This window comes from Rousettus aegyptiacus, unplaced genomic scaffold (genome assembly GCF_014176215.1).
Source record: "Rousettus aegyptiacus isolate mRouAeg1 unplaced genomic scaffold, mRouAeg1.p scaffold_m13_p_1, whole genome shotgun sequence".
Classification (NCBI taxonomy): domain Eukaryota; kingdom Metazoa; phylum Chordata; class Mammalia; order Chiroptera; family Pteropodidae; genus Rousettus; species Rousettus aegyptiacus.
This window is the reverse complement of record NW_023416284.1, coordinates 172,598,774-172,623,029: the sequence shown is the minus strand read 5'-3', so window position 1 is coordinate 172,623,029 and position 24,256 is coordinate 172,598,774.

The window sequence follows — 24,256 nt, the reverse complement described above, 5'->3', positions numbered from 1 at the left end:
TCACGGTCTTCTCTTGCAGGGTGATTCCCCATCCCCCTCATTTCAGTACGAGCTTTCTGAAAATGCTTAGTTTTATACAGTTTAACCCGGGGAAAGCTGTTTTTATGCCTGCTACATTTCCTCCATCCCGCTGGTGCCCCCAAATTCATGTCAACCTTGTCAGAGAAACTGCTAAAATATACAAAAACAAATATTTAAAACCCAAGAGACCTGGGGCAATGGTCAAAGATAGTTTAACATTTCAAAGGGAGAAAGATGGTTTTGTTGGAGGATAGAGAAAAGCACTTGTTTGCTTTTCTTCCATGGAGGCTCCGAGGAGGGCTGCACTGAGCAGTAACCACTGCGGAAGCACCAGGCAGTCGGGCAGTCGGAACCTGTTCTGCAGGTCCCGCCTCATAGCCCAGCCCACCTCAAATGGCTGGTGCTTGTGGCTGAGTCAATTGTACACTGTGCAATTCTGCCAAACATGCGAAACAACTATTTAGGTCTGGCGAGGAGTGTCTTCTTTCACACTGGTGAAATCTAATGTTCTTTCCGGTTTACTACTCATTTCATGGGGTATGGCTGTACGTACTTTTACGAAATGAGGCTTTTGAAACACTACACATAAACCCACGATTCTAAATTAAATCATATTTTTAAAAAGATTCGAGGACATCGCGGTACTTAAAGGCCTCTTCTGGCACATCCACTCATAAAAGAGAAACAACTTTTGCTTTGACACCATCTGCCACATTAATGTTTTACAAGTGTGAGAATTTATAGACTGTGTTTTTTTTAAATTGAGGGACATGAGTTCAGCCAGTTTGGCCTGTGACTGACTCAACTAATGTCACTGGAACATAAAACTGACACTACAGCCAAGTTTTAGTCATTTTTTTTTTTTTTCCACAGAGAGCAGTTATGAGAGCCTTCTTGAGTTTTAGTGACTTTTACTCATTTGCAAACAATTTACAAGAAAAAGAAGAAACAAAATTGGTTTCCCTCTTGCCTCAAAAATTTGAATTTAAGGGCAATCCATAAAGAATGAACCAGTGTTGCTTGAAAATAACCTTTAATCCCCACCCCCACTCTCTTGCACAAACACAAGGAGCCAAGGACCCAAATTCTCCTTCTCTCAATACAATGCTCACTCTATCTCCTTAAAAAAAAAAGTTAGAACCCCATGTGGAATGCAGTGTTGTGTTTACTGCTACCGCGTGCATTAATGACAAAGTTCAGAGGCTTTCATTCAGGGTTTTCCCTCTCTTGTCCAGTCTTTTCCCTCTTTCCTCCAGGTCTCTCTGCCTCATCACATTAGTATGGCAGATGCAAGCTTCCTGGCTTCTGCTTTCTAAACACTTGACTCTCAAAGGGAAGATAGAATTTGAAGAAAGGAGCAGAATGTCTCTGAGAAACAGGCTTTGTTGAGGTGTGGTGGTCATTCCTATGACAAAGATCTTCCCCTGGCCTGGGGGCAGGGACAGGGTCCAAGGTCCCAGGAAAGGGTCGCTCACTGGCTTTGCCCTGGGAAGGCAGAGGACACAGGTCTGGGGAGGAGAAACTATAGAAGTGGGACTCAGCGCTTCCACAAAGGCCCTCAGGCCCCAAGAGGACATGAGAGCTGCAGGGAACTGTCAGATGCAAAAAGGACCACCAGGGGCTTGGGTGCTGGGGTGCTGGGGTGCTGGTGAGACCATGACAGACCCCACGGCCCAGGAAGCTGGAATCTGGGGAAACCCTGGGGAGGAGAGAGGAGCCCAATCATGACAAAAATGAATAGCTCTGCGGGCTCAAAGTTGCTTTAAAGGAAATATAAGTCGAGTTACATTTAGTCCTCACCTGAGCTTGAGGACAAAGATTCACACTAGCTTCTCATTCCAACACCAGGCACTGAGGTGAGGACTCGAAAAATTTGGTAATTTTTTTCTGTGTGAGCAAGTGGAATCACATCTGCAGAGTCGTAACCAGAGAACTAGACAGCGCTGTGTGTGACATTACCCCTGGGTTCAAGGTCAACGACAAGCCTTTGCTTCTTGGCCATCACCTTGACCCTCATCTTGGGCTCTAGGATGAGTAGTTTACTACTGTCGTTTCCTGAGTCTGTAGAGTCGAGCGGCACTGTTTGAAACAACAGATGGTGAGATTTCCGAATTAGAAGTGGTTATCATGTTCCTTGCCATTTTAGCTTTTGGACCATAAACGATAGGGAGCACATTCTGACCAAATAAAATTATACTACAGAGAAAAAGATCCATTTAGGATCAGTGATCAAAGGCCCTGTAGGATGATGAACGTGGCTCAGTCACCCCATAAGCCAATCTGGTCCTTTTCTTCCAATGTTAAGTATAGCAATACCTAAAATTTATTGTACAGACTGACTATGTCCATTACCGGATAGTTTCCAGGGCCTCTGACAGTTGCAATTAGAAATACAAATAAAAAAGAGGCCTGCCACATGGGTAGGAGCCTATCTGACAATATAAAGTGAGACTTTCCTCAGTCTTCCCTAAATGATACATAGAAGCACAAATAGAATAAACATACTGAATCTTACGTGGACACCAAAAGCTGGTAGACAACATTAACCCCTCATCCCAGGGAGCCACGCGGGCACAGACAAAGGGAGACTTCTCTGCTCCTCGGAAGGAAGGTACAGAACACAGGAACAGGAGAAAAGACATAATGGACGGCCTATGTTGTGGGTGGATGATAAACTATATGCTGAGGCTGTGTCTTCATTTTAATCTACCGTTTCCACGAGCAGTGTAAGGACATGGCAATTTGTGGTCAGCTGCATCTCGTCCCACATCGGGCTGCCCTTGGGGGACACTACAGGTCTCAGTATGCATGGAAAGGTGGTCTGTGTTCTTGTCTCTGTCCACGGGAGATGGTGAGTGAGGCCTGGAAATAGCTAACAGGAGGAAGGAAGACCTCTTACTACTGACTGAATAGAAAAAGAGCACAGGCAGAGGCTTGAAGGGAAGGTGGAGGGACACAGGAACGGGACCTGACTTTGCAGCTTGTGGGCGTCGCCATGATAGGTCTCCGAAGGAAGAGGAGAAAGACTTGCGCGAGGGGATACTCACATGCTGCACGCATTTCTTGCTTCCGAAAGGTTGATCCAGTCCTAGGGGGCCCGGTACAGGTAGAAGCGTGTGAATCTTTTCAGGGCAGAGATCCAGATACCAGGTCCAATTTAGAGTGTATTTAAGGCAACGCTGTAGGTTCTAATCTAATCTCAAGATCAGAGTGAACTACTAGCCTGGGAATAACAGCAAGTGCTTAAGAGCCCTTTGTTATCGCTAAGAGGAGAAAAGAGGTAAAGATTTAACTACAATTTATGGAGCGCACGCCTTGTGCTTAGCCTTTTCTAGATGCTAGCATTTCATTATCTGTATAACCCTGTGAGGTAGGTATCGTTATTTTTATTTTGCCGAAGAGGAAACCGAGGTTCAGAGTTACCTGAATTTCCTGTGGTCGCTCAGTCAACAATAGTTTAACAGGGAACTGAGTGAAAATGGTTGAAGCAGAGGTAGAAAACCACAACCTCCCCATGTGCTCGAAGTTTTACCTACTCATTTCATTTTACTGTCCAACAACCAAGCAAGGTCTCGCTCCGATTTTACAAATTAAGCATCTCAGAATGTTCTTAGTAACATGAGCATGGCCACTTAGACATTAAACCAGGATTCACATCCAGGGTGAACTGCTTCAGAGTCCATGGGCTTACCATTACATGAGGATTCTCTTCTCTCTCTAACTTGTAAATAACCACATCGCCTTCATATAGAGAGGGTAAAAGTCTAAACAGACGATGCCTACGAGGGCCTTGGATAAAAAGCTGATGAAAGTTGCCGTGTGAGCTAGGGCTCTGAGAAGGTAGAGGAAAGGCCCGCCTCTAGGTTTGGAAGTCTAATTGATTTACTTTATATAAACACAGACACTGTGCTAAGATTAAATAAACAGTGATTGATAACAGTGGAAAGCCAGAAAAGAATAGATATCTAATAATATCTGGCAGATATTTCTTTACTTATTAAGTCATATTTCTTTAATTTTGCTCTGAATTATATCTCATGGTTTAAAATATAAAAAAAATCGTGAGAAATTCATTTTAAAAAATTGTAAAAGAATAATTGAGAGAAAATCTCTCTCAGTTATTCATGTCTAGGGACTCAGAATATCAGGACGTGGGGTCCTGGGTAGCCCATGGCCCATTTATGGCAGTGTATCTCAACGATAGACACAGTGACAAGTGCAGAATAAGCCTCTGAAATGTCATAGCCTACACCTATGTGTGGATGATGCCCTGAGCCAGCTTCCTGAGCCGCTTCTGCCAGGCGTGGATGTGCTACAACCTGTCCCTGGTCTGTGGTCCTTTCCATATTTCTCTACTATCTTGTTTTCTCTCCTCATCCCCTCCCCTGAAGGAAAGAAGTTAGAGTAATCATTAAAATAAGTCCTCTTTTGATTAGAAGGCTTTTTTGTTTCTCAGAATCGCAGAACAGGTTTCTGAAATCAAATCTACTCACATAAAAAGTCAAGTAAAACACGGTATAAGATGTACAGTAGTGACGGGGTCTAATGTTTTTTTTATCAGTGGATGCTAAAATAGATAAACGCCAAATTTGTAACCCACTCTCAGCAATTCTATAGAATCCTGAAGCTCACGGTCTGGTCCCACGTTGTGTTGATAAGATCCTCTTGCTTTTGGATTGCATGTTAACCCTGTTTCTGATGGACACACTCAGGTGGGGTGCTCAGGACTTGAATCTCCAATTCCCTCCTAACTTTGCAATGTAGATCTCCTGTCTTTCATGAAACCTTCTCATAGGACATTTAGGACAAAATAACAGTCTGTTGGTTTCATCCCAATTCCTAGTGTAGCTTCGTAGGCTGTTAACGTTTTTACACATCTGAGCCATGAAGACATCATTTACCCTTCTGGTTAAATTCACACTCAAATCAGCCTTCAACATTCCGTATCTGCTTCCTTTCCTCTGAGCTCCACTCTAATTCCTGTCTGGCCTTCTACTATTTAGTTTGTGCTGAAGTCTCATATATATTTGAAGTTTATATGGAGAGGTAATTAAGATGGCGTAGGGGGAGGGTGGAGTTAAATTATAAAAATAAAACACCTTAAATGGGTTGCCTTGCCACCACCAAAGGACATTCTCTAGGGGGCATATATTGCTTTTATCAGATATTAGCTACTGTTGTTGTGAATTTCAAAGTAGTGTAAATTTCTTGAATGTGTTGATTTAAACCAACACCTGGTACTATTTAGGGAAAAACATGGGTTTTATCTTATTTATTTATTAATTTATTTACTTGTTTGTTTGTTTGTTTATTTAGGTAGCTAAAATAAAAGGCCAGCAAGCTAATCAGAGGGTCTGCAATCTCCAACTTTGTTAAGGCCAGTTTAGCAAACTCAGTCATTGTTCATGACAGCACAGATTGTGGGTATTAAAACTGAGCTATCAAAAAAAAAAAAAAAAAAAAAGAAAGATTCCCCATTTCTTTCCATATAAAGTGCAAGGGGCTATTTAAAAAATAGCAGGAGAAGGAAGGGAATGGAATGGCTGACTGGCACTGGGCCTGGACCGCAAGGCCGTGCAAGGCCAGGCTGAAGCTCCGTGATCAGGGAGTGAATGCTATCTTTGGTTGCTCCCTCTGCCTTGAGCGTAGGGCTGGGGGTTGATTTGGAAACATCTCAGCAGCACCTGCAGCCACCTCACAAGGGAGGCGACAAGGCGTTCCTCAGCCTACATGCTAACAACAGAATACCAGGTCTGGCTCTAATGATCTACAGAAGAGGCACAATCATCTTCTTTTGAATTCAATAACAAACACCCACACAAACTTATCCTCTGTATCCTTAAGAGTGGCCTCCATATTTAGAAAACACCAAGTTTAATTTACATTTTTTTTTTCTGGCACACTAGAAAACACATAAAAGGTAAGCCATTTCTATGTACTGAGCCCCAAATACCTCTATGCTGTGCTCTCAGAAAACCAGGGCTTTGAGTAATGTCAATGGTGGTGAATTCACGCTTTTTTTTTTTTTTCCTTCAGAACCTGATTAAATAATTGATAATGTTTTTAGTTCTCAGTAAGTTCAGAGGGCCTGCTGTGGTCGAAGGAGCACAATTTTTACATAAAAATGCCATAAATCAAGTGTTGGTTCTGCCCTTAACTTTCTGGCATTGTTGAAACACAATGAAACCAAACCAATTAGTTAGACAGAACAGAAACATCCTGATCTTTATGTAACACATTGAGCCATTTCTGCTATGCATTCAATATTTATGGAGGGAAGCAAATTGAATAGGTTTCCCTAACAGGAGTGCATATCTGGAGCCATACATGAGAATAAAGAGAGAAAATGTATATTATGTTCTTAGGCTACATTTTTCTTCTACATTATCTAAGTGCTGCTCTACATTTTAAAAATTAGTGTAAATAATTATGTTTAAGTCTACTTTATTGCAAGCATCACTGCGGACACCCTCAGATGGTTTTTTAGATTTCAAAATAAAGATTTCTCTTACAAATATCAACTCTTTGTGTCATCTAGGAAATGAGTGACAGTGAAATTCAATGGTGAATCCTTTCAGATCTTTAAATTGTGCGCAATGAATAGTTCCCTAGCTGGTAGTCTCAAGCACGGAGGTTCTCCAGCAGGGGCCTGAGCTCCAGTGGACACACATGCATGGTTCCCGCCTTCTCTTGGTGTGCATGCTAGCTTTCCTGACATCTGTGCTACATCAGGCCCCTGACCCTTACCACCACGTGGGCTCATAAAGATGTTTTTCTAGGGGCTGGGCAGAAGGGAGACCGATTTAATTTGTGTCCTGGCCACCAGCTTCTTGCAAGCCAAGCATCCTTTACAGATCAATAACGTGGAATGGGGACGAACAGCTTCATGACCAGGCACGTGGCCTCCCAGCCTCCTTGCCCTCCCACTCATGCTGGACCACACATGGGGCCAGCCTGCCTCTAACAGCACCAGCGGGGCTGCTGTCCCTCATTGTCCGAGGCAGGCAGATGCTTCAGGAATTTGGGTGTTTACTTCATAAGGCACCAGTGCAGTGCAATTTATAAGAAATGCAATTTCGCACACAGAGGGGGGGGGAAAAAAAAAAGACATATTTGTAATTGATGATGGGGAGGAAAAACTCCACATTCTTGTTCTTTCATACTCAGTGTGAGGAGATGAATACAGGATAAGCCGCACTGAAGGGGTATTAGTTGCAGATTAGTTTTCCTGACTTACAAAACCTCCCCAAATAATTTAGTAATGAAGACCTCTTCTGTGAACTGTCAACGTTATTTATCTGTTCTACCTCCATTCGAATCAGAGTCATTTATACACTCTTTGTGGAAGGTGCCACATTCAGCTGAGAATACAGCATGCTGTGTGGATTTACAGAGGGATGCGTCCTTTAAAGTCAACTAAAATGACAGTTTTTATCACACAGAATGTGACCCACAAAAATAGCTTTTTGAATTATGTCAGTGGTAGACATACTCTATTTTGGCCTAGCAATCAGTATCATTATTCCTAACAGAGAGTGATATGACATTTCTCAAAACAGCTTTAAAGAGAAGCCTTAATAACATTATTTTGTGCTGTAAACAAGGTCATTTGAAGACATTGGCGGGCCTTGGACAAAATGAAATCTGGAGAGGGCAGAATGGTTTGGTATGACCGGCAGGCAGAGATCCAGGTCTGGGCTGTCCAGCGACTTAGTCAGGTGACTTTGGGCAGGCCACACTCACACTACAGTTTTCTATTCTACCTGCTTCACAGGGTTTAACAAAATTGTAATAAAAATGAAGATCCCCTGAAGATGTCCATGGCACCACGTCCATGTGGTGGTACCCTGTCATCATACTATGAGGTCCCCCCTTAGCATGACTGAGTGGCCCTCCATTTCAGTTCCCTCGAGCATAGTTTTTAGGTCAAGGAAACAAGATATGGGTCACCCCACACACTTCCAGGCACAAAAGACTGAGGCTGCTTAGCCACATCCCCGCTCACTCCCTGTCCATTTACCTTCCTCTGGTCCATGCTGTGCCCCCAACAAAGGGACCCCATGGTGTCTCACGGTTCTGACGGGACCCTGATCATGCTGGGCTTTTCATCTCATATTGACTGTGTTCATTCCATATATTGGGCACCTTCCACATTGAGGGTGTTAACCACAAAGATCTTTATTTCTAACCCACTGTAATTACTTCCAGCTCTCAGCCCTTATTCCCAAACATCTCCCCACTTAGGATGCCCTGTCGGTCATCCACCCAACCTTCTATGGGCAATGTGGGTCCCATATCTGGAAAAAGACTTCCTAGCTACGCCACCCCAAGTGTATTATTTCCTCATCACCAATCCATGTTGTTACAGAATGGTTTGCACAGTTAATTTTAATGTTCTTTTATTTGATATTTATAAGACTTGAACTTCCTTGGAATAGGGCTTATATCCCCAAATAGCTTAGAAGGAATAGATTCTTAATGAAACTTCTTGATTGCTTTCTGGTCATTAGATACTTTCTACTAGCAAACCTATATAATAAAACAAATTCATTCATTCATTCATTCAGTCACTCCCTCATTCATCCAACCAGTATTAAATGAACCTCCACATATCTCTCCAAAATCTAATCAAACTTTTCTGGAAATTTTGAGACAATGACAAGAGGTACAAAATTATGAATTACAGATAAATGTTTATAGTAAGATCCCCTCCCTCCCAGCTGTTTCTGGCCTTCGACTAGTGGCCCTTTAACATAGAAAATTTTCCTGTAGTTTTTGTTCCTATTATCTATCATTGCATGCATAACAAACCACCCCATATTTTCTGGCATAAAATAACAATTCATGATTATCTTTCATAGCCCAGTGGGTTTTCTGGGCTCAGCCAAGTAGTTCTTGTCCAGGATCTGTCATTTGGCTGGAGTCAGACAAGGACTGGAGTTGGAGTGTTCTAAAGGCCCATGTGGGCTAGATGTCCAAGGTGGCTCACTTGTGTGGCCTGCAGTTGATACTGGCTATTGACTGAGAGCTCAGCTGGGTTGTCAAGCTAGCCAATGTCTAGATACGGCCTCTCCACATAGTCTGGGCTTGGTGGTTGGGTTCTGAGAGAGATCATCACAAGGTCAAGCACACAAAAGATTTGCAGTCTTGGAAGCTTCGAGGCTTCTGATAACCTAGCCTTGTGAGTCCCAGAGTGTCACTTCTACTGTATTCTATTGGTCATACTGGTTGCTAAGGCCAGGCCAGATGCAGAGGAGTGCTGGATTCTGCCTCTTGATGTCAGGAGCAGTGTGTGTATATACGGAGGGAAGGAATCAATGGCAGACATATTGGAGACTTTCTATCACAGGCTTCCTTGAAGAAAGTCCCCCAACGACCATTATGAACTGGTTACCAGGTACATGTTACAGCTTCACATCTTTTCTCAATTAATTTTTACAACAACCAACAATAAGATAGGTATTATTATTTCTCCTATATCAGAAATGACAAAAATTGGCTCAAAATCATTTTATGACTTATTCAAGGTCTAACAAATTATAAGTGGCAGAGTAGGATTTTAAATTCCGGTGTGTCTAGGTCAAAGCACAGGTTCTTTGCATTATGCAACCCTCCCTGAAATGGTTACAGTATATGAATGACACCCAAGGAAAGGAAAGATAGAGAAAAGAAGGAGACCGACAGAGGTGCTTTCGTGTAAGTGACTACAGTTCTTTGATGACAGCAGGCTCTAGACCACAGCCCCTGTTGCTCTTTAAGTAACATCTTCAGATGTTTAAGCCCGCAAACATTCTTGTTTTATGCAAAACTATCTCTCGTTTTAGACGAAGCATTTCAAATTTATTGTAAATACATTCTAATTAACTAGAACAAATGTTTTCTAGTCATTTTTAAGTTAACTTAAAAATAAGGGTGAAATTAATCCTTGTATCAATTTGAGCTTTAAAAATTAATTAGACGATGTGATTTAGTATTATCCTATAAGCAAAATAAATTTCTAAATAAACATTTATATCTTTAAAATAAAACAGGATTCGGAGAACAAGGCACGAAGTTGTTTCTGCCTCATTTCCTTTCAGCTGCAGGGGGCAGCACTGGTCAATACCCCCCCCCCCAACTTTTAAAGTCCCTTTTTTTTTTTAAGCAAAAGGAAGTCATTTCTCTCCATGAAATATTTTCATCTCTGCTCCTCATTGCATGATGTATCATCTTGAATAGCTGCTTCTCAAGTCTCTATCTCGAACTCTACTTCAAATTGGAGACTTTATTTTGAGGAGAGAAAGATCAGGAAAGGGCCCTATGTTTCCTAAATTTTAAATTTCCACATAATATTACTCTTCTTCCCAACAAGAAACAAGTAGGAAATAAATAGAAGACAGAGCTTAAACAGAACACCAGCTGCAAGCACATCATCGGTGAAAGTGTCTATTGGCGACGTGAGCTGGTAGCGCACCTACTGGGTAAGTGTTGATGCCTTGAAAAATGCAAATCCTTTGGGCCAAGGGCACTCCTTGACTTTGGCGTACTCATACGTTACTGAGCTGCGGAGGACTGAAGAGATAGATTCCCCTTTTTTCATAGGTTTTCCTAAATGAAGAAGGGCAAAAATATAGTGATTATCTAAGTAGTGCTGCCCCCTGCTGGTAGCACTTATGTAACCCTGCAGACAGATGCTTCCTGGTCCGGGTTTCTAGTAACTATCAGGGAATTTTTAGAACTCTAAAGCTCTCAGAGATAACCCAGGTCCTGCTCCACCCCGTCCCTTTTGCAGAGTGAAAGCCACAACCAGCTAGACCTTGGAGCGGAAACGACGTCTTCATTATCACAGCTTTCAGTTCAGGTCTCTTTCTATCCCATCTAACTTTCTGGAACACTCAACTCACAGAATCCAAGGTCCCCATATAGATACTGTTTAAAGTGACGGTGCTATTTGTGTGTTCTTTTTAAAAGGTATGTACAGGGGTCTGGTGCTCTAGGGTGAATCTTATTCTTTGGATCTGACCCAATTAACTAGAACTGTCAGAATGTTCCTTAAACATGATCTGTGAGATGTGTGTGGTAGTCATGATTCCCTGCACGTGTGGAAGACAAAACAGGTTCTATGGAAAGTAACCTCACAGGGTGATCTGATCATAAATTCCTAACAGGGTAGGTCATGGTGGGTAGTCATGCCCCAGGCTTATAACTTCTTTAGGGAAAGGTTTTAAGCCTGCCCTCTGCATTGTTCTTGTGCATCTAGGTTAATACACCTTTGAAATGCCAGAAGTCATACCCTTAGAAGGGGCTATTAACCCTGAAAAGAGCACATAATCTTATAAACTAGCCTGTAATCTGAACCCCACCTTCACGTAATCTTTCTTCTGTTCCCTCCTTAATTTCAAATGCATAAAAAAATTGCAAAACTCTTTTTCTTTGAGCATTTGAGATCTTACTCCTTGGCATATGTTGTCAGTTTGGCTCAGATAAACTCTTATACAAATTCTTTACAGGTTTGGATGTTTCTTATGTCTATATATACCTTTCATTGACTAAAAATAATAAAAATTTTGTTACTATCATGTAGTTGGGTTTCTGGGGAAAGGATTTTTTCATAACTAGAGTGATCTGAGGATGGAATTAAAGGGAAAAAAATGGATATTTCCAGAGCCACAAGGTTCTAATAGTCTTTCTAAATATTCTTGTATTTGATTAATGTTTTCTTTACATTTTATTAATACTTGAGCTTTAAATATAATTCAGATGATCAAAGAAAATCGTATGTACAATATTAATGGTCAAAGTTTATTAGAAGGTTCAGAATCTCACAGCAGCCTGGCAGTGCACTTCATCTAAATTTTCAATGGCCTAGTCTATTTTCTCAATAGCTATCTACATGCTTTAGTTAACTGGTTTAGTTACTAGTCCCAATAGAGCAGCTGTGTGGTAGTCATGTTATATTTGAGAGCTTTTACACTTCTGTACCTGGTAGGATGTTTTCACAACTGTAATCTAATGGCAACTGGGCAGCTCCTGCACCAGAGAGTCTTAACTTCCATGACTAAGAGCTATGTCTCTTCCCTTGAGATGCCATCACCTTCTCTGCAGTCAGAGCCCCATCCTAAATGTGGTACCTACGAGAGGCTTTCTGTGACTCGCCTCACCTGACTTTGGCCCCTTCACCTCTTCATAGCTCTCTGGTATTTATAGTCTTAGTTCTTGACATTTTTTATAGGGAAATGACTTCCAGTGTGTGTGTGTGTGTGTGTGTGTGTGTGTGTGTGTGTGTGTGTGTGTGTCTGTGCGTGCGCGCGCACGTGTGTGTGTACAAATATGCTTGTGCACTGCTGTAGACAGAGCCAAGTTGTCCGCTTCCTGAAGCAGGTGCTGAGTCTTTTATTTCGCTGATGTTGTTCAGAAGTGCCTGGTATTTCCTTCTACTGAGGGGAGAAAGTACGTGATGTCGACCACTATGTTTGGCATTTCTTAGAAAACTGATTATAGGAAAAACCTCATCTAGGGTCCTACATCTTGCCCTCCTTAACAAATGTGTCTATTTCTCCTGAGATGCTGTCTGCTTATCCTGCAGCCTGCCTGTTTTCTAGTCACTACCAATTAGCATAATTACTATCTCCAGGCCTTACCCTTTATTGATCCCCGTAGTTAAAGCTGTTTACAGTCAGAGGCAGTGCTGACAGAGGATACAAATATATATTCCCCAGGACCTCTAACAGAGTTTGTCCCTTTTCTTGTGTTTTTTCAGAATTGCTTTTTCCTGCTTTTGTTTTAGATTGTATTTTCCTTTTTCTCATCCCCTCCCAAGTTTGCTATGGCAGAAATTCAGTAGATCACTTAACCCAGTGATAGAGAGCTGTGAGAAGACATTTGCAACCAAACTTTGGTTGCGATACAGACGAATGTGATCAACCTGTCAAAATAAGCATAAAGTCGTATAAATAATCAGCAAGGTATTTATCAAATGCCATGGCAGCACCATATGGAGGGTTATTCAGGGTTTTTTAGTTAATAGAAAGGGTTGAGGCTGGAGTCGCGGGTTCTGAAAAGACTCTCACCACGATGCTATTAAAGAAATGAACCAACAGCGAGAAAGCTGGCAAAAGACCAGGCTGTATCCTGAGCCATTGTCAGAAAAATGCATTCTTGAGCCTCTAGAAACTAGAAATATGCAGTGGCATTCCCTGACATAAAGAAGACTGTTTCTAATTTATACAGAGGGTGCATGAAGCCAAGGAATTTATTGTATAATTGTAAAATATTATTATATAGTAATGAATATGGGTCTCGTGCATATTTGTATGCACAGAAAATAAGCACCATTGCCAACATCGAGTTTTATTTAGGAACAAAGATGGGCATAGGCTAGATCAAGTTAGGAAGCTGTCATGGGGGCAGATATCTCAGAGGCCCAGTGAAGGCTGTAAGGTCAGGAGGGCAAGTGGCTTGAACTTCTAAAGCTACTTCTGAGTGTGGTAGAGGCTGCCTGGGCCTAACCTGAGGAGGATTTGCACAGGGCTGCCAGGTGTGCACGCAAGGGTGTGCACTGCATAACTCCTGGGTGTGTCTCTCACCCCATTTCTGAGTCCTATCATTGATTGATTTCTCATGTTTACTGTGACATAAGAGGGAGAATGGGAAGAGAACTGTTACGTGTTCAACGTCTCCGCCTTACAGCCAGTCCTCCCTGCTTTCATCCATGGCCAGACACCAGCCAAGTAGTGACAGCCTGTCCTTCCCTGGGTTCCACACTGTAGAATCTTTGTTCTTTGCAACTGAGGGGAGTGGGTCATCGATATTATCTTCTCGTAGTTAAATTTACTATCCCTCGTATTGGCATCTATATAGCCAAATGCAATTTCACCTTATTAAAAGGATGCTAAAATGTAAGTTTTCTCTTAATGTGTGGGGTACTGGGATAGAAATTTGGGTGCTATGATTCCATTTGAATAATATCTAGTATATACATATAGTTGGTAATTTATTTAGCTATTCATTTGTAGACCGTATATAGGTCATATAAGATTCTGGCCGTTATTTTGATTTAATGATAGTTAGTATAATGACTATTGTTTTTGCATGCCCACGATCCACTCCACCTCTCTCAGTAGAGGAGCCTGACCGACTCCCGGAGAAGCAGGCCTTACCCATTCTTAACACTTCCGTTGATGGAAGGGCTGCCCCTCCCTGCTCTGGGGTGCTCAACAAGTTACCCAGAGCTGGCCAACCGGTCCCCTTTGTCCTGCCAACATTGGGTTTTACTTAGGGATTGTTATGGGTTGAACTTTTCCCCTCAAAAAATAGATGGGTTGAAGTTCTAACTCTCATTACTTCAGAATGTGACCTTATATAGAGACTTTTTTTTTTTTCAGAGGTAATCGAGTTAAAATGTGACTATTATGGTTGGACCTAATCCCATATGACTGTGACCCTATCTGTAATAAGGGAACATTTGAACACTGGGACATAAATAGATGGGAGATCACAAGACACAGGGAGAATGCCATCTATAAGCCAAGGTTACTGGGAGCTGAAAGAGAGGCGTGAAATAGATTTTCCCTCACAGTCCTCAGGAGGAGCTCACCCTGCTGACGCCTTGATTTTGGACTTCCGGCCTCTACAACTGTGAGAGGATTGATTTCTGTTGTTTAAGCCCCCTCCAGCCTGTGGTACTGCGTTACAGCAGTGCTAGAAAACTAATACAGGGATGATCATGTGATTCAAGCCGAGTGAATGAGAATGAATCTTGGGAATTTAATAGGATCTATGAGGAAAGAGATGACCTCATTTCTTTTACAATTGTAAAGAAGTGAAGCTGGAGCTTTTGGGCTGCCAAGTGAATAGAACGTGCCTGAGGCGGAAGCCGGTGCACACTGGCAGAACTAGAGATCCCGAGGGAGCAAGGTGGTCCTTGTGACTTGCCTGAGCCACAGGGTTGAAACATGCGAAGGTAGCTTCCAGGACTGGAGTTTTCAGTTACCTTGGCCAATGAATTCCCTATTTTTGCTGAATCCCAACCGAGAGACTCAGCATCTGAGATTCTGGGCGTGACTGAGTTAATTTAGGGATAAGAGGAACCATTAGCAAATCTGTATTATTGCATGAATATGGCTCAAGCAATAAAGGGAGGTATGGAAAAAATCCTGATCATAGGTTCCATAGTATTATACATTGCAATTACAAAATGTTATACACAAACAGATTGTGAACCCTTGTGAAGCTGTCATCTTGTAGCACACACAGTGACTTGAAAAGAATATGTGTTCAGGAAAGAAATGTAAAATTAAACTGAGTCATTCAAACATTACTGACATAGGTCAAAACCATTTTTTGCAATTATCTCTGATTCTTTCTTTATGCTATTCCCAAATGATATTTTATGAGACAAATCCTTTTAAGAAAAGATAGCTTTTAGAAACATTACTTAACACAAAGAAATAACAATATGGGACATTTCAAGGTCACCGGTGGTGAAAATATTTCTATCATCCACTTTGAGACCCTGGTTCAGGAGCACATAAGAAACTTTTTTTTTTCTCCTCTAAAGAGAACAATTGCAGTCTTGCCCAGTGGGAGGGCTTGAGTGGGTGCACAGATATTGGAGGAGCTGTCGCTAGGCCAGATTGGGGCTTATATTAACAGTCACTGGTGAAAACCTGGTCCAGGACAGCCATGATCCTGGGTGATTGCCATCTGTTGATTATTGGTTCGAATCCAAATTTTCAGTCTGGTATCCACATTAAAAAAGATATACACATATATTAGCATCAAAATAATTAACCATCACAGCATCTGTGCTAAGGGCAGAATGAATGGGCCATTTTAAATGCATGGTCCATTCATGCCTAAAGGTAACCTCTGCAGTAATTCTGGAGAAAACTCTTGGATGATTCGGCTGGTATTGGAGCAAGATTCTGACTTGTTGAGTTCTGGGATAAATGATGGATTATTCAAAACTAAAACCCAAAGGGGGAAAAATAGATATGTTATATATATAACATGTATATATAAAAATATATTTTATAGATATATATTTATCCATTATTTATTTTTGTTCAAAGATATCATTTATCCAAAGAAATGATTTAAAGCAGCTTATATAGTCACTCATAATAATAGTCATCTAACATTTAAAAATTAAAAATTTAAAAATTAAAAATGTATCAAAGTAAAAACAAAAATAAAGCAAAAAGAAATAAAGTACATGAAAATCAGATGGTGCCAGGTGCGTAGTATTTAAAAAAGCATATCTGATTGTCCAACATTTGCTCATGGTTGGCTCTCTAGCATAAAATATGCAGAGGAAAACGTGATCCGTTCAGGTGAAGAAGAACTCTGCCTTGGCAGGGAGGCTAGAGAATTTCCCCTCCATACAGTGGCACTTCAGGGAAATAACAGAACAAAAAGCCCCATTTCTGCCCTTTTGCAGGACCACTTTCCCACTTCTCCCTTTTGCCTTCCCTCGGTTAGCGCCTTTTCCTATATATTAATGAAAACAATAATCGTTCATGTTAAATAAACTTTTACGGTGTTGAATGCTCCACTTGCAATATTTCAGCACATCATGACAACAAACTTGTGATGGGGTGGCAGACGTTCTTGCCCATTCACAGATGAAGATAGGCTTGGGGCAGGAGTTACACAGCCAGGGATCAGAGAATCTGTCTGACTCCAGAGTTTCTGCTCTTATCTGCTACAAGACACAGCTTTCGAAAGGGCTGAAAGATAACCGAGAAAACACCTCTAGGTAGTTTCTATTAGGGTTATATTTCTTCAAAGCTTTTCCCCAATGGCTCAGATTGTTCCTGTTGATTCTGTCAGGAAAATGAGATGATAATCTTGTTAACAGACCATGCGTGGGATCATAAAAGTTTATTGTGTATCAAGTTTATTTCGTGAAATGAGAGCCTAAAGTAGATCTTGTTAAGAATTTTAAGTTTCAACACATTCGCACACACACACAAAAAAGACTCTTCTTTGCTTTTATTTGAACATCTCAAGTTCAGGTTCAACAGAACTGAAACAATTGGGGGGATGGGGGATGGTTCTGAGTATGGAAGTCTGGCCACTAAGACAGTTTTTGAGGGAGCCGGGCTGGCCATTCAGCTGAAGGCCCTAGATCAGTCTTGCTTCTTGAACTAAAATTGCCTGTGTCCCATAGCCTCCCTGCACTGGTCAGAAAGATGAAAATGACTGAGGACAGCATCAGATCCATCTTGCTGCCTTTACAGGTAAGTAAGGCAGAAAGATTTTCACAGCAGAGGATGCTACGAGAACAAAGTGGAGGCAGCCTGAAGAAAGGCAACAGAACTACTGATTTATAGGCAATATTAGCAGCCACCACATCAGAATTTAATGCTTTACATGGAGCTACAGTTGGTCTGTCTGGACAAAAATGTTATGGGACAATAGGCAGAGACAAATACAGTGCTGAGCTCTGCAAACTTAAGGTACACATGCACAAGATATGCAGAGTAAACTGAGCTCATTACCTGCAAGCATTGTCACGTGTTTGATGGGTAGCGCTTTTATCTATACATCACTGTTCTCTGTCAGATCACAAATATATAGAGCACAAGAGACGGCCTAAATGGTTTCTCCTGGAACTTAATATGGTAGGATGGTCATGAAAATGTGTGTTGGTGAAGGTGATGAAGATGAAAGTGATTGTGATGAAGGATATAGAAGGAGAACACTGCCTCGCTTTGTTAAGATCTACTCTGAGTTGAGAATAGGTTAACTCTGGGGGAAACAGGGAAATACAAAGTGAAAACTGGAAGCAATCTGTACATCTATCTCGCCACTCAGGCTTCCTGTAAAGAGTCTCCTAAAATGTTTTCTTAACAAGTTTGTTTGTTCACAGCAGGAGACGTTTCAAACTGATCTTTTTGAGGACGCATTTAATTACTGTCATGTTGATAATGAAGAGTTTTCTCACCCTTCTACCTACAAACTTAATTGTATGTACACCCATCTTTTCTTACGAACCTCACGTCCAGAGTTTTCCTTCCATTCAAAGCTAATCTTAAATGCCCTCCCATTCTCACTTCCTTTTAGAGTTTTCACCACCTATATTCTCTTTCCTATTTTTTTCTCCCTCTCAACTAATATTTGTCCCCTTAGTTTATTCTCAAATAATTCTCATCTCAGATAGAATCTCCAATGGTACACTTTAATTGCTCTCATTTCTCTTCCATTACATATTCTAGAAAGAAGAGTCTATACTAGTGGTCTCGCCTTAATTATCTGATGGAACAACCCAGGAGCTTTAATTGGTCTGGGATGTAGCTTGGCCATTGGTAGCTCTTCAGGTTCCAGGTGATTCTGTTGTGCAACCAAAGAAGAAAGTTCCTGGTTTATCCTTGTTCTGTTAATTCCACAAACATTTTCTGCTTTATGATCACTTCACTTCTCTAAGATGTCTCTTGCTAAGTTAATCCATGGTCTAACGACAAAATTTCATGAAAAGTTTTCAGGTCTCTTCTATGGTGACCTCTATTTTCTTATTGAAGCTTTCCTACCACTGACTTCTGAGCACCTAATTCCCATTGCCCCAACCTTCACATCCTTTTCTCAGAAGTTCTATATCCTCAACTCATTAAAATGGCACCACACTCCACACAGTCACCGCAGCAGTAAACCAGGCTATCATCGTCAACCTCGTGCCTTCCGGTTCCGTATTCTGTCAACAACTCTTGCTATTGCTCCCTTGTTAGGAGCTGGGCACCTGCCCCTGTTGCCCCTTCCCACTGCTTGGCGCAGGGTTTGATCCCTACAGCATCATTCCAGCCGAGATCAACGGAAGGCTTTCATAATTAGTCTGATTCCAATCTTGATCCCCTCACATTTATCTTTTGTAATGCACTCTAACATGGAACTGAATTCCTCTATCGTATGGTTCCCCTCTGTTTTTCCATCATCCACCATCACCGCCCCTTATTCCCTCCTGGTGCACCCTGCATCTAGCAACTGCCAGCTCCTGGTAACCTCATGCAACTGGCCTTGCACTTATCAGGTGGGTCTGTAATAGTTTACTATTTTACAACTCTCGGTCTGAGCTGCTGGAGGGGAGTAATTTTGCTTGCACCTTTATGTCCCTGTGCCTACCACAGAATATGATACAATAATAAGTGGTCAATAGATTTTGGTTCAGTGACTAAATTAATATGCAATTCTCTTCTGTCTTCTGGGCATGGACTTATCTGACAGCTAATTTTTGAACGACTTTTCTAGAGTGATTAACAAAGGCAGGCAAGGATGAACGGAAGAAGTACGAAACACAAGTGATCCTGACTCTCCCTCATCCCCACCCCTCCTCCCAAAACCAGAGCAGGAAAGGGGACAGAGAGATGCAGCACACGTTCAGCAAAGTACCACCCACATGAATCAGCTTTGCTCAGAGTGTCCTGGTTCTCTTTCAGATCTAATTTTATGTATATAAGAAATCATTTCCTTAAGACAAGTTCGATGCCACATATGAGTTTCATTATAGGCCAAACAGAAGGCAATAAAGCACCCTGGAGACATAGTAATAGCATGAACACATTTGTAGATGTGGTCTGGCTCAGTATTTGAATAAGGACTATATTTAATACAGAAGGAACATATTCCAAGCACCTACGCCATTTGAAATAGACCATTGATTTACTAGTAAAAATCGAAGGAATAAAAGGTTTGTAGGAATGGGGTCCCCTCCTCCCATGGAAAGTGAAATGACTCTTGTTTAATATTTTATTTCCTTCTCCCTATTTCATGCCCATTTCTTATGAATTAATTTAAATTCCAGTGTGCGAGTGGCCATAACATGGGATTCTGGTTGTCCCTTTGTGAAACACTGATTTTGCGGCCACCGAGAGACACATGTATTTCTTCAGCTTCGATATCAACTTGTTAGGGAGCAATTTGGCACAGAAACTATTGGATCAACAGTAAATTGTTTACTCTGGGGTGAAAACTACTAATTGCTAATACGTTAATTAAAACAACTTGGGCTTTTTTGGTTCGAGAAGCAAAGCCTATAAAAACCACCCAGTCACCTTTTCCTGACACCTCCCGCCCCGACTCCTACTCCTTCGTGGATGTTAGAAATGAGAAAATTAAGATAATTCATACGCCCATTTCGAACAATCATTTCGGAGTTCTGTAATGATTTAAAAAAAAAAAAAACAATTAACAAAGGCTTCTCTGGCCTTGACTAACCACTGTCTGGGCAAATGGTTTAATTAATGAAGAGGCCGTTTCCTTTGGTTTAATCATGCAACATTTAAGTGGAGGCCGCTTAGGGAAGCAAACGGTCTCGCTCTTCCATTTAGATGTCTGGCTAATGTCTGTCTGGCCACAAGATGGCAGTAAATGTTTGATGAGTTTCAATGATAATCAGTCCTTTGTGTGTGAATGAGGCAGGTGGGGGGGGGGGTAGGGGTGGTGGTGAGTGAGATTTGGTCTAGAAGAAAATTTTTATTTATTCAATGTTTTATATTTTTGTGTCACATAAATACAGTAGTATGCAATTAATTTAAGATGCCTTCCAGTGGGTGACAACAGCTACGCTGTTTATCATAACAGTTAAGCTGTGTATCATAACACAAATAATATAATTGGTCTCCGCCTCAACTACATGTAACAAAAAAGATGAGCAAAAAATTAACATTTGGCTTGGAGAAATTATAGCATTCTAAGTATACTGGCTAATATATGAACAAATTGGCGTGTGAGTGAATGCCATGAGCAAGAGTTTGGGGGGCTGTGAAGTCAAGCACATTAGGGTCTCCTCCTCGAGAAGCTTTAGGCCAGCAGAGAATATCAGTGTGTATTCACACAATTGTTGCACAAAGTAATGGGTGACAAAAGGGACTGTGGATGAACAGCTGTGTCCCTGCGGGAGAGGAAAGATTTTTTAACAGCGGGGCGGGGGCAGATCAAGAAAGGTCTTTTGGGAAGTGGGACATTCCATGTTTGCCCTGAAGAAAGGTGGGATCCAGATTTGGAAACTGCACATAGATAAGTAGGTGAGTAGTTGCACACCTGAGGCAGGCGAAGAGTACCTGGGGATGGGTGGGTCAGTTTGCCGGATTGCAAAGTATCTATAAAGGTTGGCTTGGGAAGAAAATTAGCGTGAATGTTGAATGCAAGGTTTAGAAGTTTGGATTTTCTTCTGGAGGCCATGGAGGACCACTGAAAGATTTTGAGCTGAGGAGCAGCCTCGCAGCATTGCTGCAGAGACAACAGCCTGGAATCTGCGCAAGGAAAACAGAAGCGAAGAGAGACTGGCTGTGTGGTGGTGTACGCTTGTGGAGAGAGGTGGTGGTATGATCAGAGCCAAGACATTGCCCCAAAGCCAGGATCTTTAACTGCATTTCTTTAGGCCATTTTCCTTTCATAAAAAGTAAAGTTTGGGCCAGGTGGTTCTGTTCAGCTCCCCACACCACAGGTCTGGTCTCATGACAATAGGTATAGAGATAGCTGATTGACTATGAGAGGGGTTAGCGAGGCAGGCAGAGCAGCACCTGGCCTCCGAGTGAAACGAGAGTGGAGGGACATGGGGACAGGATGCTGGCAGGGACTGGAGGAGATATGAAGGGAGGAGAACATTTCCCACAGCTAGTTACCTCGAAAGGCCCTGGTGGTGTAAGCAGAGAATGACGACGCCACCTTTGTGAAGAACGTTTGCAGCGTGGACACACTGGTACTCTGGCAATGCTCGTAGATGCACAAGAGGGTTGCTTCAATTAGTTTGAATGTTTGGATAAATTATCTGAACAGATAGCAGAATGATTATCATGGTTGTTTCCATTCCTTCCCTCTTAATAAATACAGAGTTCAGTACCTCTAAGTAGAGATGGCACAAGACTTCTAAACGTAATATTAGAATGAAAGCAAAATAAGCATTACATATATATTATATATATATATATTATATATATGTAAAGATGGCGCCGTGGTCTCGCCTCGTGGGAGCTGGGCTTGGAGCTGCTTTCCAGCTCGTGGTGCAGCACGAGGCCCGAGCCACCCACCTGCACGCACAGCGTGGCAAGCGGAGGGAACACAGGGCGGAGGGAACACAAGCCGAGTCACCACCGAAGGGCTGGTCCTCAGTCTGAAGTTACCTGAACAGAGGGAGCAGCACGGGGGGGAGGCGTTCTCTTCTCCCAATTCTGACTGGATTTGAGTGTGAAAAGGACAAATGTAAAGTCGGCGAATAGTGATCATGGAGTGATTTAACTAGTGCAATTTCCAGGGCTGTCACAGGCGGAGGTCAGAGAGTTTCGCATTAACCTCTAGGACCACAGCGCTGTGCAATGACGACTGGTGCCTGGACGGGCGGATTGGCAGGAGGCGAGGACTGAGAGGGGCCTGCGAATCAGGGGAGACTGAGGTCTCTGAGGTCTGTCTGATGCCGCTCGGCGCCGGGTGTTGAATGTAGAGTGAACATTTTCATTTAGTGTGCTGAATGCAGTAAATTCATCTCCAGAATGTTCAGTTCATCAGCATATTACTCTCTTGACCTTTCTGCACGAATAGGCGTTTGCTAAATAATGAAACACGTTTATGTATTTGTTAGGATAGGAATCTATGCTCTTTAACAAATGAAGCTTAAAGATTCCTGAGTAGATTTTACAAATAAAACAATTATTACTGGTGCTCTGAGCATCTAAACGTCCATGTTTGTGTTTGGAACTGCATGTGAATCTGCATTTGCTTTCCAAACTTTCTAAAAATCTAAAATGCTTTCCCTGAGAATCTGGAGCAGCTCAAACGTCAGGGCCTGGGGAAGTAACTTGAAGACAAATTACGGATTTTGGAGACCACTAGTTAACTTGCTAATGATAAAAATATTAACTATTCCTTTAATACCAATAATAAAAATGTACCGTACAACCTTCTCTTTCTTCTTTTTAAACCTACCTTTTCTTTTTATTTTTAAAACATTAATTTCATGGTTAAAAGAAATGTTTTCTACAGTGGGATAGAATTAGCAGTTTAGTTTACTTAGTGAATTTAATTCTGCCTTGGGAATAACCATTAAACCTTTCTGCACCCAGCCCCCCTCTTAGTTCTGTCACCTGGGGTCCCCCTTTTTAGGGATCTGTTTACCTGGCCATGTCCCTAACCAGCCTGAGCTCCTCAGTGCAGACGCCATGTCTTGACTCTTGCCTGAATCCCCACCACCTACTCTGCCAATGACCAGAGCCTGGGGCACATCTGTACGTGTTGCACAAATCAGCGAATCGCCCTTTGCTTCTCACACCCTGAGTTTACGTGCGCTCACAGATACACATTAACCAAAAAAAAGGAGCATCATGCCAACGCACCCACAGCAGCAAGGCAAACTCGATGTTTTGTGGTCAAGTAAACACCAAATACAATAATCCTGATATAAATAGTTTTGAGATTATTTCCACTATCCTTTCTTCTCTCCTTCCTTTCCTTTCTCCCTTTGTGTGTTTGACTCTATTATCTGTAAGGCAGTAAAATTGCAGAACATCAGAAGAAAGCTTACAATGACCTAGGGCAACCCTTGCCTGACCATGAAGGTGCTTTATCATTCCTTTGACAAGAGTCCTGTGGCCTTGGCTTGAACATGAGCAGTGAAGAGGAACCCAGTCTCCCTAAAGGCAAATCCATGATTGTCAGGATGGCTCTCCTTAATTTGGCACAAATTTGGATCACTGAAAATTCTATTAATTGGTCCTGCTGATTCTGATCTGTAAATAAAGTCTTATTCTAAGTCTTCTATATCATGATCCCTAATATATCCAAAGTCATGTATCATATCCATCCTTAATCTTTTCCTTTTTTAGGCTAAACTGCTTTATCTTTTTTCTTTTTTCTCATCACTCTTTATATATGCAGAACTCTCTCTCAGAAAAGTTGGGAGCTTGGGACTTGGATGCTAGTGATGGGGTTATCACATTTCAGAAACCTGAACCAGGCCTGGGGGTGGGGCGGGGCTACCAGCTGTTTACAGGCTACAGTTTGTGAAATTCTTAAGAGGGTGGGAGGTGGCAGCGCCAGGAGACTCATATTCATAAAGCCGGGCAAACTGTTCACACACACGATACCCATCTCTCCCATCTCTGGTGGTTCTCAAACTTAAACTTGAATCTGAATCATCTGGAGGGGCACAGAAGGCTGCCTACATCCCCAGAGTTTCCGATTCGGGAGGTCTGACTGGAATCCTGGGAATCTGCATTTCTAGGAAGTTCCCAGGTGGTACTGGTGCTGCTGGTCCCAATGCACACTT